The sequence below is a fragment of the Castor canadensis genome, chromosome 19, assembly GCF_047511655.1.
Source record: "Castor canadensis chromosome 19, mCasCan1.hap1v2, whole genome shotgun sequence".
NCBI classification, from domain to species: Eukaryota; Metazoa; Chordata; class Mammalia; order Rodentia; family Castoridae; genus Castor; species Castor canadensis.
Genome location: NC_133404.1, coordinates 20,354,049 through 20,366,551, shown reverse-complemented (window position 1 = coordinate 20,366,551; position 12,503 = coordinate 20,354,049). Strand labels below are relative to the sequence as shown.

The 12,503-nt window shown below is 37.4% G+C and overlaps 1 protein-coding gene and 1 pseudogene across 4 annotated transcripts in view; one reads left to right on the top strand and one right to left on the bottom strand.

Annotated features, from left to right (window-relative positions):
* Gabrg3 (gamma-aminobutyric acid type A receptor subunit gamma3) overlaps nt 1-12,503 on the top strand; it is a 620,605-nt gene that overhangs the window by 282,063 nt on the left and 326,039 nt on the right. The window lies entirely within an intron of this gene.
* On the bottom strand, nt 10,015-10,728 carry LOC109676515 (small ribosomal subunit protein eS6-like; annotated as a pseudogene).

Genomic DNA, 12,503 nt, shown 5'->3' with positions numbered 1-12,503 from the left:
ATTGAACTCCTTTAAAATGACAAGCGTCAGACCACTAAATGGAGAAGTTGAAACAATGAGCTCATACTTATAAACTTACCTATATACCTTGGACCAGCCTGCAACAGAGAAGAGTCTGATGTTTTTTTGGTTTCAGAAACAGAATCAGATTCTGCACTGGGGGAGGGGGAAGGGTACGGTGGTACCTCCCCCTGGTAAGGACACTTCAAATGGAACAGACTATCAGACTCTGATTGCCTCCTTAATAATCATCCATTCAATTAGCTGAAATAAGGACCATGTCCTAGAGGCAGTGACGGAAGAGAAGCAATAATGTGAAAAGCAACTTTTCTGGAGCTGTTACCATGGTTACCAGGACGCAGACTATTTCTACCACAGCAGCCAACAGAAGCGCTTTCAGGAAGGGGACAAAGGGAAAAGAAATCAGGACTATTTCCACAGCAAGAGGGTGATCAGATGCAGGGAGACTCTACTTGTCTCTACCTAACAATATTGATAGTATTCATAATTTTAACAGGAGTAGAAGCATAGAAAACCCTGATTCTGAACTAATGGCTTAAAGGATAAGACATGGAGACCACATTCATTAAAAATGCCTCTAAGGTTCAGGGGTGAAGCCGAGAATCTGGATGACTGACCCTTTGGGAAGCTAAGAGATTACTGACTGCCACTAATGTTTCTGCTTATTCACTGCAAGATTCAGAGGCAATTCCCTTAACTTATTTCTACCAAAAACAATGTCAGGTAGATTGGTGTGGGATACAGAATTAGCATGTAATGTAAAGATGTAAAATAAAGAGAATTAGATTTAGAAGGTGAGGAGGGAATCTGGATAGAATTGTGGCACTGCATAGAAAAGATATGATAAAATAGAAGTATATAATTGATACAGCAGTGTGGATGTGCTTGTTGGGAGCAAATGCTGGAGAGAATGGAGAGAGAAGAGCAATAAGAGGATAAAAGTGGAGACTTTGAAAGCAATTTAGGATTATGAATGGTGCTTAATTTGCAAATGGAGTGCTAAAAGTCATTCGTCTCTGCACATATTTACTGAGAATCTACCATAACCAGATCCTGCTCTTAGTTCTGGGGGCACATCAGTGACTTAAACAGACCGAATCCTTATGTCTGTGCAGCTACATTATCAAAGATAAGCAGACAATAAAAAGGGAGAACAATGAGAATACTCTGTGTTATGTCTGTATCACAAAAATGCTTAAAATAATGCAAATAAGCAGAATTTAGGGTGGGATGGTGGAGTTGTAATTCAAAATTGGGAATCAGGGATGACTTTGTGGAGCAGGCAGAATTCGTGGGGGTTATCCCCGTCAAAATTTGGGGACAAGCATTCCAATAGGAAGAAGACTCTCTTGTCAAAAATCACATGCCCAGAATGGAAGATCCTGAACAGAACCAATACCTTATGCTCCATATCCCACCTTAAACAACAGCCTGCCAATATTACTTTCTTGTCCATTGTTTTAGTTTCAAGAATTTTCCCTTGGATGCTGTGGGAACTTGCTAAAAATGCAGATTCTCTAGCTCTACAAAAGACTTATTTAAGCAAACTCTCCACTGCCAGAGATTTAACAAACTCCCAGATCATTCTGAGAACTGTTCCTGTAAATACCCAGTGACGCAGTGATCTCCCTCACTTCTAACTGTGGTCTGAAAAATCTTTTAAAAATGAGTTTTAAAAAACGAGTCTATTTTTCAGTCACTATTCCGGCACTCCTATGAACCAGTCGTGGTGTTTGTAAGAAGCAGCTGTGCACCAGGAGTTGTTACACAATGGAGAAGACACACCTTCAGTGTGCCTAGTTAGAAGCCAGTGAGGACAAAATGGCTGCCAAAGATAAAGACCTGGCCAGTGTTTCAGAAAGCTAGTGTTGTCCTGAAAGAAGACAAATGTAGGTTCTAAGGGATAAGCTCACCAAATTTTGAGGAAATTCGGACAGAAAACCATCCTATCCATAGTGAAACAAACAGGATTTCCTAGAGACAATCTAAAGCAAGATTTCCTAGTAAAAGACCCACCAATATTCGATGTTGACTCAATTTTTCACCCTACTGTGGGGCAGAATCAGTTACAAGTTGATTTATTTGCTTTCCACTTCTTAATTTTAGATTTATACTATAGATTGGAGTGGGTAAGTACATGTATGCCTGTATCTTTCTACTTCTGTCATTTTAATTGGTCTAAAACCTTATCAGCTATCTTTAGATTTAGCCCAAACTCTAGTTTATATAATCAATTCAAAGGCAATGCTGAAATTCTGACAACAGTGAACAAAGGGGATCAGAACAAGGAACTTCCTAGAAGTAACCAGAAAAGCTGGACCGAATATAAAAGTCCAGATGGAGCACCACGGCTGTGAAATCTTTTGCAACAAAGATTCAGGTGTTACCTTAAGGAGTACCTGCTGATTTTAGAAGAAGCTGTTGTCAGACTGAAACTGAGCAGGGATTCTAGCCAGGCCTACAAGACTGGAAAGCCGAGATTGTAGTCCAGGGCCTTTCATGATGGGGTCTGGGCAAACCTTTGCATTTTAGGCTGTAACTTCCAAAGTCTGCAGACAAGGTAGAAAGAGTCGATTGGACTTAAACCCAATTTCTAAAAATTCAATATCTAAAATGGGGGGAATATAAATGTTGGGAATGAATGAATGAAGATTCACTGCATTCAGATAGTGCAGTTGGATTTCTCTAGCTGCAGGTTCTGCAACTGTGGATTAATCAACCTTGGATCAAAATTATGTGGGGAAAATTGTGTGTGTACTAAGTGGATATTTTTTGTCATTATCCCTAAACGGTAAAGTATAACAACAGCTGTTTACACAGTGTTTACATGGTGTTAGGTATTATGAATCATCCAGTGATGATTTAGTGAACATAGTGTGCTTAGGTTCTATGCAAATACTACACCGTTTTGTATAAAGAGACTTGAGTCTACTGATTTTCGTATCCATGGGGATGCTGGACCCAATCCCCTGCTGATACCTAAAAAGGACTATGTAATTGCAAAAGTAGATGGTCTTCCAGAATGGTGGACCTGGAAGCTCAGCTGAGCTCCTCCTGACAAAATAGCCATTTAACTAAAGGAGCACACACACACATACACACATGCACACACAAGTGTCCACACTCCTTTAAAGCCTCTTGAGCTTATCTAGATCATCCAGATACATGAAGTAAAGAACCATTCATGCACAGAAACCTAGAAAATCTCAGTAAGAACAAGAGTCTGGTATTTGAGCCATATCTGCTTCCTGCAGCCACCAAGACAAGGGTTCCCTCTGCTCCCCTTCCCAGACCTCTCAATCTAGGGATACAGTTGCAGGCTGGATGGGCGAGAACTGGCTATTCCTTATCAGAGCTGGAGAGGCCTGTCTCTGCCCTGGGGCCTTCAATGCTTCTCAGAATGGTTTTCTGCTCTCACTGTGGGCATTGGCAAGATTAGTAGTCCCTAGTCTTCTCTGCATGCCCTTAAGAGAAGAGCACCCTATTGAGCAAGTAGTGGCAGGGTTGATGGGGTCCCAGTATTCTTTGCATGCCGTGCTTGGACTGAAGCTCTTTCCTACGAGCTGGGCAGTGGAGAAGAAGCTACTGTCCTCTCTATTGCACCTGCCCTAAAGAACTGCCTTAACGGAAGTGATACTATAGGACAGTCTTCACACTGACTCTAGACAGTAACTCAAATCTACCTGAAAAGACAAAGGTACCAGTAAAGGTAATTATACAGTTACAAAGTGAGTATAATCACATATGTCTTCTCTTGACCTACTTTAAAAGCAAAGGCATAAAACAAGTATATCGTTGTATTGTTATGCTTAAAGTATACAGAAATGCAAAATACAATAATGGAACAAAGGAGCTGGGTGGGATAAAAGTATATTTGAGCAAGGTTACTGACACCAGAGCCTTACTTGACTTCTTGGGAAAAAAATGAAAAGAACCAGAAATGGCACAGAACATAGTTAATATAACCAATTCTATGAATAGAAATATATACTTGCTCTCCTTTCTTCCTTTCCAAGTGAAAAACAAAATGAACCAACTATCATCAATATCTTATTATAAGTTGGTAAGACACTTTATCAAAGAATGTACAAGATGGCACATAGGCTCATTATAAGATGTCAAAAACAAGATGTTCAATATCCTTAGCTGTTAGGGAAATGCAAATTAAAACCTGGATGAGCTACAGCTATCCAAGTATTTTAACTATTTTAACTGTAGAAAACTTAAAATAAAAACTACTGACAACAGCAAAGACAGATAAAGATGTGGAGTAACTAGAACTTTTGCAAATTGCTAGTAGAAATGCAAAATTTACAGCTGCACTGGGAAGCAGCTTGACAGTTTCTTACAAATTTAAATATGTTCTAAAATATGACCCAGAGGTCCACTTCTGGATATTCATGCTAGAAAAATGAAAATCTATTTCTACATAAAAATTTGTATATTAATATTTATAGATACTTTATTCATAATTGCTAAAAACTGTACATTACCCAAATGTCTTTCAGTTAGCAAATGGATAAACAAACTCTGTAATATCACAATTGAGTAATATTTATAAAAAGTAATGAACTTCTGATACACGTAACAACTTGAACAAATTTCAAAAGCATTATGGGAGAGAGAGAAGCCAGATTCAAAAGTCTGAGTCCATGCACACAGCATTCTCAAAAAACAAAAGAAAACACAAAATTATAAGGGTGGAGAACTGGTCAGTGGCTTTCAGGCGTTATAGGTAGGGAAAAGTATAATTACAAAGGGAAAAGCAGAGAGAGAATTTTTTGGAGTGATAGAACTGTTTTGTGTCTTATATACATGTGCTTAAAATTCATGGTACCTCTTGGTAAATCTAAAGTAAAATGTGCTGTGCAATAGAATTTATTACTGTGTAATAAAAATTATTTTAAAAAGTTTCAACAGCATTAAAACTTCAATAACTAAGAAAAAAGCTAACAAAAGATGCATACCACACTATATGGCTGATTACAAACCACTATGGAGAGATAACATGTAAGGCCACCATATTCTATGTTTATGGGTTGGAACACTGTAATGGAAACAGGACATTTGTCCATAAATTAATCTGTAGAGTCAATGCAGTCCCTGCCAAAATCAAAATCCCAGTAGGGTATTCATGTGTGTGTGTATGAGAGAGAGAGAGAGAGAGAGAATTTATAAGCTGGTTTAAAATGTATATGATATGCACATGACCTGGGCAATGTACTTTTGAATAAAACTAACACCACCAAAGGACTGATTCCAGTGGACAACAGTATTTTGTAGAAAGCTGCATAAATGAGGGTCGTGGTATTGGTTCAAAAGTACACTAAGAAGTCAGTGGGATCTATTAATGAGCCCCAAAAAGACCCAAGTACATCAGGTTTATGACAGCCATGGCATTGCAGAGCAGTGAGGAAACAGTCCTCTTAGTAAGTGAGGAGGATTAATTAAATATTTATACGAGAAGGAAAGAAACTTGTCCTGTACTTCACACTAAACCTTCTTTGATGGATTATAGGTTTAAAAATCGAGACAAAACAATCTAACTTAAATCTGACCCTTAAAAAAATGGGTATATCCCCATGGATTCAGAGAAAGAAAAGGAATATTTTATAGAAATAGAGAAAATACTAAAGTCCATATGTAACCACAAAATATCACACTTTCTGACTTACAAATATATTACAAAACTATAATAATTGAAGCAGTATAGTATTAGCATAAAGATAGACATACCAATGAAACAGAATAGAGAGCATAGAAATCAATCCATGGATATAAGTTTGACTGACCTTCAGCAAAGGTTCCATGAATACACAGTACAGAAAAGATCTGGGGGAGAACCAAATATCTACATGCTAAAGAATGGAATTATCTTACTTACAATAGCCACAAAAATCAACTGAAAATGGATTTAAGGATTTAAACATCAGACCTTAAACTATAAAAATCCTTGAAAAACACATAGAGACAATCCTTTTGACATTGGTTTTGACAATAACGTTATGAATGGTACAACAAAGCACAAGCAACGAAAGTTTGCAAGTAGATGTGTATCAAGCTGAAAATATCTGCACAGCAGAGGACACAATGGGATAACAGCAACCTATGGACTGGAAGAAAATATTTGCAATCTGAATACCAAGACAGGGTTAACTTCCAAACCTACAACTCAATACTGAAAATAATTAAAATGGACTAAAGACATCAATAGAAATTTCCTCAAACCAAAAATATACATGGCCAGTAGGTATGGAAAGTTGTTGGACATCACTGGTCATCAGGAAAGTGCCAATCAAAACCACACTGAGATAGCTGAGATAATATCTCACACCTGTTTGGATGGCTATTATCAAGGAAACAAAATTTAAGAATTGACAAGGTTTGGAGAAATTGTGACCTTTCTCTTCTGTTGGTGGAAATGCAAAATGGTACAAACACTGTGGAAAGTAGTGTGGAGGTTCCTCAAAAAATAGAAAAAAGGGAATTGCTGTATAATTCAGAAATTCCACTTCTGAGTATTTATTCAAAAGGGTGAAAATCTAGATCTCAAAGAGATATTAGCTCTCCAGTGTTATTGCAGCACTTGACTATCCTGACTAGTCAAGATATGGAAACAAATGTCTGTGGACAGATGAATAAATAAAGAAAATGTGGTATATCCATACAATGGAATATTATTCAGCCTTAGAAAAAGATGGCAATCCTGAAATATGTAATAACAGGGATGAACTTTGAGGACTTTATGCTAAGTGAAATATTCCAATCACTGAAGGACAAATATAGCATGATTATACCTACACGAAGAATCTTAATTAAATTCATAGAATTAGTTAATTGAATAGTGGTTTTCAGGGGCTGGGAACAGAGGGAAGTGGAGAATACAATATTAATTATGTAAGCTGAATAAATTGCAGGTCCATTGTACAACATTGTCCCTGTGTTTAACAAGACTGTACTGTACACTTTTTGTACAAGGTTAAGTGTTCTTAAAAAGTTTTAAAAAGCACTACTCATCAAGTGAATGAGTGAGAAAGTGAAATTTATTAACATTAATAATCTCTTTTATCAAAAAAGAGAATTAAGACAGGGAAGGAAAATTACAGGAACTTATATGCAACACCTATAATAATAACTGAGATTGCATGCCAGAGAAATGAACCATTTTAAAACTGTGGTAGGTGCTTACTTTGCAATATCTAAGTGAATCCCAGATTTTAAAATGTGATACATTTAGCAGTCAGAGAAGCTGGAATACTTCTAAATAGGTTAAAATATACACACTGAGTACCAAACCAGAGAATTACAAGACTCATTGCAGGTTTTCCAAATGTCCTGTCTTTCATGCATAAGTAATTATTACACTGTAGATATCAAAATACATTGGTGTGCTTGGAGATACTTCGGGAAAACCTGCTCTACAGAGATATTCTTATTATCAATATTGGACCGTGGGCAAATTGGAACCTGATTAGCATCTTCCTCCTGTGGTGACAGACATAAGCAGCATTATTTGTACATGCAGGAATCCTTTCATCCTTTGAAAACTTGCACTTTAAAATAACTGGTAATACTTACCATTTTATAAGCTATATTCATTATAGAAATGTTAGTACTATGCAAATAATTAAGATGTTCTTAGATTTATGTGATAATTTCCTATGAAGTCTATATGTAGACTACAAAAGTATATATTTAATTTAATTCTGTTTTTCCATGCTCACTATCCTACATTTCAAGCTGCTTCATTTCACATCTTTGAAAATATTCAAATTCTGACTTTGTAGATGTAGCATTCCACATTCTTGAACATAAACTATGCTGGGTTCTTTTTGAAAATGTTTATCTTAATGCACCTTGACAACTTTGAATGGTATTATTCTTCTATTATAATTAAATTCTATTTTCGGCATGTGAAATGTGAAAATGGTTCAGTTGTCTTCTAGTTAAAAAGAAAGCTCATCTCTTCACTGACACCACTTTGGGATAGAAAATTGGGAAATCTATGTGATAAGGTTGTTGGGCAAATTAAAGAAATAATACTTGCAACCAGTTAGGACTCCTGGCATGAAGTGAGAATATAATAAATGTAAAATATTCATGCCTTAAAATGCCTAAAATTGTAATCCAATATTGCAATCTGTGTTTTTGCTTTCTGCACATTTCTCATGTGAGAGATGTTCTCCTGAAGGATAAGGAATCCAGTTCATTGCAGGCAATTGAGTAACAGCAGGGCGCCTGATCTATGTCTAGGCCGTGGCTGTCAGAGGATGAGTGAAGTTTTAGGAAGTCATGTTTTTCTTCTCTGCTAGTTTATGTGGGAAAGTAGTGGTATACTCTTTCGATTCCAGTTTCCTGATTGTGAACCTTCTCAAATATTTGTGGAGAAACTGGAAATTTTATATACAGCAAGATTAACCAAGTCTCAAACATGTCTTCTTGTGATGGTATCAAGTACTGTTTATACAAGAACCTTCTCCCTTCTGCTAACCCTACTCCCTGAGTTTATAATTTTACATTACCTTATTTTAATTGTTTTAAACTTTCCACACCAGAAGTCCTAAACTCTGGCTTACTGTGCAACCCTCTTCTTTTTAATAATTAATTTCTTTGTTCTTCCTTGTGAATTTCCTCCTGCCCTTTATTAAGTACACATCAGCTCACATTCTTCCTGTGCTTCTGTTCTTAGCCCTGCAAGGCAACTGGGTCCTTCCAGCCTCTTCACAGTGGCCTCACCTCCCCAGGTTTGCACTGCCTCCAATTTCACAGTGGGGGCCACTTTTCTAATCTGGAAGTGATGTCAATAGTTTCTCCTATGTAAGGCTAAGAATACTGCTTATGTTTCAAAACTCTGGTTAGTAGTGACCTCAGAGAGTATAGGCCTAGACCCCCTGTGCTTCCATTAGCCATTGTTTCTCTTTGTCTTGGTTTCTTCTTGTTGGCCAGACACTGTCACATGTCCATCTTGAGTGCTTTGTATTCACCAAGAAGCCTGACAATCACAAACTCCCTTAGACAACTGGCAGGTGTCACAAGGTAATGCCGAGCGCCTGCTCTGTTCAGTCTAGATATTAGGAAAGGATTATGTCAGTCTCCAGCAAAACTAAGATTTGTTGATAAACTTCAACTGGGAGTGGTACCAGTTGTAACTAACTTCATGCAGGGACAGTCAGAAAACAGAACATTTACTATGAGCTTAAATCATTTTCTCATGAAAAAAGTCAAACATGTTTGAGCTAAGAAAAAAGAAAGGAAAGAAACACTGTGAATCTTGTCAAGAACCTCCAGCTAGGGCATTATTTTCTAGATGTAGAGACTATGGACCCACAAAAAAAAATTAAAAGTATTTTCTGTGTCCTTTGCTCAAGTAATTTAAACCTAGCATTGCTAAATCTTGTAATATTTTGGAGAGGAATGTAGCTTTTTGGTAGAGCTCCTTACCACACAGACACCCTGATTCAATTCCCAGAACAACAAAAATTTTGCAAAATGTCTAATACCCATTGTGTTACAAAAAAACCACCATGAATTATAAAATCCTGACTTAAAAACAATTGCTAGCAGAAGGAAGAGCCACAATAATAATAATAATAATGGTACTCCTGTAAAGCACCTGATAGAATGTCCTTTATAAATAATTATTAGACCATTTTCCATTCTCTAAAATTCTCACAATTTCCTTTTTGGGTCCTGATGGTGTCAGCATCAAGTGTAGAGGGAGGTCCTTCAAGGGGATTGATACTTCCTCTCAGTTTTTTTGTTTGTTTTTTGTTTTTTTTTGTTTTTTTAGTTTCTTGTCACCATTAGAGAAAATTCAGAGATAAGACAAAGAATTGAGAGGAAGTTTTATTACAGAGTGAAGGTTCACACTCAAGGGGTGAGTGCAGGCTTCTCAAGAGAGAGATATATGCAATTTGTATTTTTGTTTGTTTGTTTGTTTGTTTCTTGAGGTCTGATAATTTATTTGTTACTCTTGAAGATTTTTCACTAAACTCAGAAGTAAAAGTTCTCAAGAAGACAGATTTCTTCTCTCCATAATATGACTTCCTTCATCCTCTTAGCTAAAAATTTAGTATATTCTTCAGCTTCTTCCTTATTTTTCTTACTTACTATGTTGTTTCTTCAAAGCAATACACTGGCATTTGTGTTGCAGGACACATGGAATAACAAGACACTGAATCTTAGGTGCTTTGGTCCTGGGTTTCTTACCTTCTTTGTTTAAGGGCTTTCTAACAACAATTGGTGGATATCATCTTCTTTAGAAAGATTGAAAAGTTTGCAGATTTTGCTAGCTCTTTTCAGCCCCAGGTGACAAGGCACAATCGTATCTGTCAGTACAGGAATACCTTTCTCTCCTATTTTTTTTTTTACAATAGCCAAGTTTAGAACACTCAGGTTTCATCCACATGCAACCTCAAACAGATTTGACTTTCTCTCTCCAGTTCTCCTTGGGCTGTAATAGAAATGCACCTTACTCAGTAGCAGGTGAACACAGCCATGGGTCAAGACCCCCTACTTCATGAGAAAACTTTGTTTGTCATTTCCACCACTAATTCAGACCACGTAGCTCCTCCATCCTTCATCCAGAATGTCAGCAGCAACTTCTGTAGACATCTGGTTCTCACAGAAAGTAGGAAGTTTGCATTCATGGTCCACTTCAATGAGTTTCAGACAGCCAGTGGTTGGGAAGGAGATATTCAACTTCATCTTGATGAAGTTGCTCACTTAAGAGGCAAAATGAAAAGTAGCGCACCTTGGTATTTTGGCTAGCATCTTATGGGCAAACTTTAACAGAGGGGAGGGTTATTCATAAGGTAAGACAGAGAAAAAGTGAGGAATTCCAGATTGGATTGGGCTTTTCCTAAAATAAGGCTTATTTCCCTTTTATGTCCTCATATGAGGTTTTTACATGTGTCTTGGGACCAGATGTGTGATGGGAACAGTCAATTCTGCCAGGTTAATGGTCTGTAAATGCCATTATAATGAAGGAAATGACAGTTATCAGTCGTCTAGGTCGGCCATGTTGGTTCCAGACAATTCAGTGTTCTTATTTCTTTACTAAAAGTTTGAGTGGTCACATGATGTCCTGCTGTAATACAACTCTGCAGCTACATCAACTTCTAGCCATGATGCAGTTTGCTTCTTTCCCCCTCCCTCCAAGCTTATCTAGTCTACTCAGTGCTTTGGAACTATGCCTAAAGGGAAATAATTTCATCATTCTGGTAGGAAAATCAAAGGCCTTTCCTGGACACCTACCTGTTGAAATATTAACATATAACCCAGTATGAAGCTAGAATTGTTTTCTGCGTGTTCAAAAAGGCCACACTGTTTTTTTTATCTTGGACTTTTTCCTTGTATAAAGCAATGGCCCCAGGAGAGATTTATTTCTTTAACCCCATCTTTACTATTAACCTCACCTAGCATGATACATGTACTCTCCTGGGAGAGGGAAGAAAAACACAGTGCGTCCTACCTCTTTCCTGGGTAGCTAGCTTAGGATGTTATGTGATTTTCTGAATTACTAGGAAGAGGAATGTATCCCAGGAGCTAAATAAACTTCTTTTGATCTGGATCATCCTAACAGTTGTCCTGCCCAGAGATATTGCAGATCATGTCAGATTATGCCTCTATGTGTTATAGTCGGCTCTCTGTTTCTGTAGGATTCGGGTTCCAGACCCCCCGATTCAACCAACCTTGGTTCAAAAATGAGAAAGAAAAAGCATGTACAGACTTTTCTTAAACAATACAGTATAAAAACTCGGTGATACAAGACCCTGTCCTATGTCATATGCAAATACTATACATTTTATATAGGTGAGTTGAGCAACCTCCAATTTTGGTATCTGCCAGGGGTCTCAAAGCCAATGGCCCATGGATACTGAGGGGTGGCTCAACTGTATTTCCCTCAAGACACAGTATTTGCAGTGTATTCTCTTCCTAACATATCTAGCTTTGGACCCTGTGACTGTCCCTACTGGAATAGGGATAGGGCCAAAGGTCAGACTTCCCCCTGCCTGAAGTTTCCAAGTGTCCACAGTGAGGCCTGCAAGATTACTCCCAAACAGGGTAACTTTGAGGTGAGAGATGTGTTAGTTAGGGGGATTATGGTAATAATTTCACAGTGTATTTATATATATCAAATCATCATGTTCTACTATGCCTTAATGCATAACTTGGTGTTTCCATGCATGTATTCATTGAATAAAGTAAAAATCAGACTACACATATCTTTCTCCTCAAACATTTATCATTTCTTTAAAGTGACAACTTTCAAAATCCTTTGTTCTAGATTTTTAAAATATGTAACAGTTAACCTTTTTTTCTTCGTGAGATAGGGTCTTTCTATGTAGCCCATGCTATTCTCACGCTCACAACCCTCCTACTTTGGTCTTGCAGGATTATAGTTCTATGCCACCACTCTGGATTATTCATCACCTTTGAAAGACGGTGTGGCAGGGATGCTGGAGGTCACTTGTTTATTA